At 40.0% G+C, this 6,274-nt stretch overlaps 1 non-coding gene across 1 annotated transcript; it reads right to left on the bottom strand.

The window, feature by feature from the left end:
* Nucleotides 1-3,912: 3,912 nt before the first annotated feature.
* LOC125998335 (U6 spliceosomal RNA) lies at nucleotides 3,913-4,019 on the bottom strand. The gene has a single exon (XR_007491925.1). It is a non-coding gene; the product is annotated as a U6 spliceosomal RNA (small nuclear RNA).
* Between the last annotated feature and the right edge of the window lie 2,255 nt (nucleotides 4,020-6,274).

Below are 6,274 nucleotides of genomic sequence, written 5' to 3'. Positions count from 1 at the left end.
TTTTTGCTTTGATACTTAGTAAAGTAAAACAAAAGACATTGAGCTATAATTTACACACTTGGCATCAGAGCAAATGAAATCAGACAAATGAAATCAAGCCAGTTAAAACACTAGCTCATGTGATCCCTAAGCACAGAGTTAATAATAAGCTCTGAGCATTGCCAGGTGTGGCATATAAACCCCTTCCCCCCAAAAATGGGCAATGTGGTTAAGGTATATTTATAAATGATAGCAGGAAATTCACAAATGTAAATACTAGTAAGGCTGAAAATCTATTCAGGAAAAAAAAAGACCCACTAGATTGCTTTTAAATGTAACTGCTGTTAAATAAATGGTGACTTGTCTAAAGTATAGGTGAGAGGTAAATGTAATTCAATGAATCAGAGACTGTAGAGATTCCATGATAATTACAGTATTTTAGTCTGCTCTTGGGAATTTTCTAGGCATTTTATACACCAGTTTGTGTGTGTGTGTGTGTGTGTGTGTGTGTGTGTGAATCTCATAAAAAATCTATAAGGTTTGATTATTATCACCATTCTGCTATAACTGAGTTGAAGCATAGGAAATAGAAATCACATAACAAATAAACCAAAGGAAAGAGATTCAGAACTGTCAATATCTCTAATGTGCCCCTTCTGTGCATTAATTTTCTGCAATTCTCTCTCTGACGGTTTTTCCTGCTTGGGAGTTAAGGTCTTAAGAACAAGCTTTGTCAGAGACCAATATGGAATTCAGCAGGACAAACCAGTCTGTGTGGTAAAAATTCACAACCTAAGGCATTGGTAGCCAATGAGCCCTAAGAAATATCACAGTTTCCTATCAGGCATACATTCCAGGAAGCTCGTGACATCCTCGAAACCTCACTAACCTTGAGATGTTCCTGTGCCCCTTATGTAAAGATGGTATGTAAAGATTAGCTGTTAGGTGACCTCTGTAATGCGGGCTGTTTATCCTGCCTTCTCCCCACCCCCTGTAAAAATTGTCCTTAAAAGAAGCCTGTATTGATCAATAAATGGAGCCTTGACAAGCCTCGTGTTGCTTGGCCCCCTTCTTTCTCCCTATTCTATTTTCAGGCTGGAACCCCTCTATACCCACGAATAAAGGAGTCCTGCACAGGGATGGGACAAAGCTTCACATGAAGATATTCAGGAATTGATAAATACCCAAGGTTCCTTAAGTCTCTAAGTTTCCTTAAGTCTCTTCCTTAATATAATTCTAAGTATTCTGCATAATCTTCAGTGGGATCGAGGCCTAATTACTCCAAGTTTAACTCACTCTCTAGTTCCCCCTTCCTGCTTTCTTCCTTCCAGATTTCCTTGCCTTCCCCCACTACCATTCCATGTGCTTGCATCCAAATCCTTGCTTTTGGGAAAACTCAAAAACACAAGCAAATATTTCTATGCCCTAGCTTCTGTGCACTCTGAGAATTGGAGAATGGGTTGCCATTATTGGAGGGGACAATCTTATCTTCCTGCTTTAGGACAGAAACTTGCAATTGACCAGTGACTATATCATATACACCAGGTCCTTAAAACCTTATTTTCAGAAAGTAGGTCCATCATGTCGCCAAGACCCTTTTAAGAGTTAGATTATTTATTTTGAATGCCAGAGTCTGATAACACGCTCTGTGATGTTTTGGGCTTCTAATTAAGCATCTCTCTGCCCTTACCCAGAGCTTCTGTCCTCAACCTCAGCTATTTGTTCTTGTTTAGTCCTGCTTGAGACCACTATGGCTCTGTTCACAGATCATTCTCGGTAGTTGGTCAATGCCTCCACAGCCATCTCCAAAACAACCTACTCAACCCTCCTTCACTCTTCACCACAATCTCCAAGCCCCACCTTCCTAAGTAGAATTGGGGTCACTGTGGATTCATCAGCAACAACAGCTGTGCCTACTCTTGCTTTTGTATATCAGTGCAAAGGTCAGGTGAAAATTAGTCTTCATGTTAGTATAAAAATAAGCTTATGTATTTATGTCACTTTTAACATAATATGACAAAGTTAGTTGAGTCTTACCAAATAATATACCCTTGTCCTAACCCCCTAGCCCTTTAGAATAAGATGATATTTAGGAAAGAGGTATTTCAGATAGAATTAAGAATTTTAAGATAAATAATAGATTAGGATAGATCCTACATCCTATAACATATGCAGTGACAATGACAAGAATTTCTTCAGGTGCCGGAGTGATAGCACAGTGGTAGGGCAGTTGCCTTGCTTGCAGCAGATCCAGGACGGATCCAGGTTCAATCCCAGGCATCCCATTTGGTCTCCCGAGCCTGCCAGGAGCAATTTTTGAACACAGAGCCAGGAGTAACCCTTGAGCACCACTGGTTGTAGCCCCCCCAAAAAAACAAAAAAAAATAATAAAGAATTTCTTCTGCTTCATATGCACTGAATCCCTAATCAAAAGGAACTAATTTTTGTTTCCCAGAATCTCCAAACCTATACTACGACATATAATGATTTTCTGGTTTCATAAACTGTTCTCCATTTTTTTTTGGAACTGTGTTCTCCATATTTTAAAACAAGTCTTCAGGAAAAGAAATAACCCAATTTTTCCTAATATCAAAGCTTGTTAAACTTTAAAAAGAAGGATGGAGTAGAAGAAATATAACACATTGCGCAAATGGAAATATTAACCAGCCGGCTTTTAGAAAGTGCATAGGGCACCTTGGACCAGAGCCTGTGTGAATAGGAAAACAGCTCTAGACAGGTATGACTCAAAAGGAATTTAAATGAACCCGTTTTTAAGACTTTTATATTTATTATTAGGACCTCAGAGCAGCCTTGGGTGGAGTAAGTAACTTCGTATCTCCCATTGCAAATTGCTATCAGAAGCAATAATATAGAGTAGGATAAGACTCCATCAAGAATCTTGTTCTGGGCCTGGAGAGATAGCACAGCGGTGTCTGCCTTGTAAGCAGCCAATCCAGGACCAACAGTGGTTGGTTCGAATCCCAGTGTCCCATATGGTCCCCCGTGCCTGCCAGGAGCTATTTCTGAGCAGACAGCCAGGAGTAACCCCTAGCAATGCCGGGTGTGGCCCAAAAACCAAAAAAAAGAATCTTGTTCTCTGAGTCTTTGACTCTTTTTCCAGAATTCACATAACTTCTCCCCTATTAGGATCATCTACTACATTTTATGAAAGGACCTCACAGACAGATTTCAGAGGGCTTTTTACTTCCTTTGGGCTGTCCAGTTATCAGAAGGATCTAGATAAGATTAGTTTGAATGTTTATATTCCATCCTGTAGGGAAAAGAAAATGCAGGTGCCTGCCAAGTTCTTGAAATTCTCTGTGGATATTGGTTCCAGAGCCTTACTGGCTCAGACTGCTGTCTCAAATTCTTTTCTACATGATGAACTGGAGGCTGCTCCTTTCTTGTCCTATGCTTAATCCATTACTGGTTTTCAGACCTCCAATAGCACACATTTTCCTGAAGTTTTGAGACTATAGATAATATACAGGGAGTTGGAACCTAAGCACTTAAAAATCAAATATCAGAGTTCCTTCTCAGCAGTCTAAACATGTTCACTTTTCTTGCAAAACAAGCAAACAAACAAAGAAACTATTAAATAAAGGGCACAGAGATGATGGAGCCTGACACTCTCACCCCTAAATGCACTGGCAATATAGTATACCACTATTTCTTCTTGCAAAGGCATACTAAAAAGGGGGGAAATTTTGCATATTGAAACAAGCTCTTCTCTAATATGGATAGGAACTCATATACTTTACAGTACAGAGGCATCTCTTAACTTGAATATATGTCATGTGGTCCTACTTTAGACTCCATGCGATTAGACAGTGACCGTCCAACCCTGAACCCTAGATCTCAGACATAGACATAGAACTGACACAGTTCTCCACAACAGCTCCAGGAACCAAACTCCCTCTGGGACATTTTTTTTTTAATATGGAATGCTTCACAAATCTGTGTGTCATCCTTGCGCAGGGACAATGCTAATCTTCTCTGTATCGTTCCAATTTTAGTACATGTGCTGCCAAAGCAAGCACCCTCTGGGACATTCTTAATACTGCTCTGATACCAACATGCACTCGTTTTGATATGACATGCTGACAAGGAGGAAATGGCAACAACTTGATCTAAGAGCAGGTTATCTTACTTCACCTCCTAATGATAAGATGAATTCAGAAGACATGTCATTCTTTGATTGGTATAAAAGCCAACTTCTTCTAAAGAAGAAAAAAAACCCAAGTCTTCTACAGAAGACTGACTGTGATAACCATGATTGGGCAGAACTTATTCTGGGACCAATAAAAAAGACCCTAGTCTAGGCCTTGGCCTATGATCTGTACAACAACCAAGATCTCTAACTTCAGACGTCTGAGTGAGACAACTACAACTGAGCGAATCTTCTGGAAATATAAGGAAAGACTCTATTCTATGCTTCATCCTAGGATTGGGGCAAAAACCAACTACAGAAGACTGATTAAAACAACAATGATGGAACAGAACTCCTAAACCATAAAAAAAAAAAAAGACTCCATTCTAGGCTCCATCCTTGGACCTGTGCAAATACCAAGATCTCTAGCTACAAAGTCAGGATTTTAACATGCACGATGGAGCAGAAAGTTTCCAGACATCACCAAAGGACCAACGGGAGAGTAAAAGAACATGTATGGACCCTGTTGTTATTCCCATGACAGTATACTTCAAGGGCAGAGAAATCCTGTATCTCTTAGATCAAGAGAATTCTCATTCTAGTTTCCCCAATATTTACTGTGCCTATGCAAGGAAAAAAAAGAGAGAGAGAAGCACAAATTAACAGTTTTTTTTTTGGTTTTGCTATTGTTTCTTGCTTTTTTCCCCCCATGGGTTTTCTTTTTTGTGTGTGTGCTTCTTTTTTGTTTTGTTTTTATTTCAGGACCATGGTTGTTGTGTGGTTGGTATCTTTATTGCTGTGGTGCTATTCGAGTTTTTTGTTTGATTTTTTTTGGGGGGTCACACCCAGCAGTGCTCAGGGGTTACTCCTGGTTCTGTGCTCAGAAATCACTCCTGGCAGGCCCGAGGGACCATATGGGATGCCGGGATTTGAACCACCGTCCTTCTGCGTCTAAGGCAAACACCTTACCGCTGTGCTATCTCTACGGCTCTTTTCTGTTTGATTTTTAAAAAAAAATTTTTTTAGTATTGCTAGATTTCTCCCTTTTTCCCTTTCTTCCTTCAACTGATATTTATAGACTCAAGAAGGGCTTCTCCCATTTTTTGCTTGTTTGATTTTTGCCCCATTTTATTTATTTATTTTTTCTTTTCTTCAAACAGAACCACGTAATTTGAACCATCTTATCTTGCCTCACAAATTGAGGGGGAAATCATGGAGAGTACCAAGACCAGACAGTAGTTCTGAACATTAAGTAGAAACAAAAAAATGATCAGACATGCTAGACAGAGAGGGGACCACTTATACTAGCAACCAGGTGGTAAAGGAGGGGGATGTGGGATGCATGCTGGGAATGGGGGTGGAGGGAGGACAACTTTGGTGGTGGGAATTCCCCAGATTCAATGTTAATATGTACCTAAAGTATTACTGTGAAAGATTTGTAATCCACTTTGGTCAAAATAACAATTAAAAAAATGCAGAATAAGAAGAATTTATCGGGCCGGGCGGTGGCGCTGGAGGTAAGGTGCCTGCCTTGCCTGCGCTAGCCTAGGACGGACCGCGGTTCGATCCCCCGGCGTCCCATATGGTCCCCCAAGAAGCCAGGAGCAACTTCTGAGCGCATAGCCAGGAGTAACCCCTGAGCGGCACAGGGTGTGGCCCAAAAAAAAAAAAAAAAAGAAGAAGAATTTATCATTTCTTACAGATTCTCTGATTTTGTAGCAAAAGTTTCTCAAAGTAGTCTCTGATTATCCTTTGAATTTCTGTAGTGTCTGTATGACATCTTCTTTTCTTTTCTTTAAAATAATTTTTTTAGTTGAGCACCATAGTTAGAAACATGTTCATAGTTGGGTTTCAGTCATAAAATGTACACACTCCCCTTCACCAGTGCAACTTTCCCCCCATTTCCCCCCATTTTCCTCCTAGCACCCCTGCCTGTCTTTGAGGCAGTCATTCTATGTCTCTCTCTCTCTCACTATCATAGTAATGATAGTTATTAGTGTAGTTATTTCTTTAACTGCACTCACCATTCTTTGTGGTAAGCTTCATATCATGGGCTAGTCCTTCCAGTCCTCATCTCTGGGTATTATTACAATACTGTCTTTTATTTTTCTTAAATACCATAGGTGAGGGAGACTCTTCTGTGTC

The sequence above is a fragment of the Suncus etruscus genome, chromosome 20, assembly GCF_024139225.1.
Source record: "Suncus etruscus isolate mSunEtr1 chromosome 20, mSunEtr1.pri.cur, whole genome shotgun sequence".
NCBI lineage: Eukaryota > Metazoa > Chordata > Mammalia > Eulipotyphla > Soricidae > Suncus > Suncus etruscus.
Note: the sequence above shows the minus strand (reverse complement) of the source record. Positions and strands in the feature narration are given on the sequence as shown.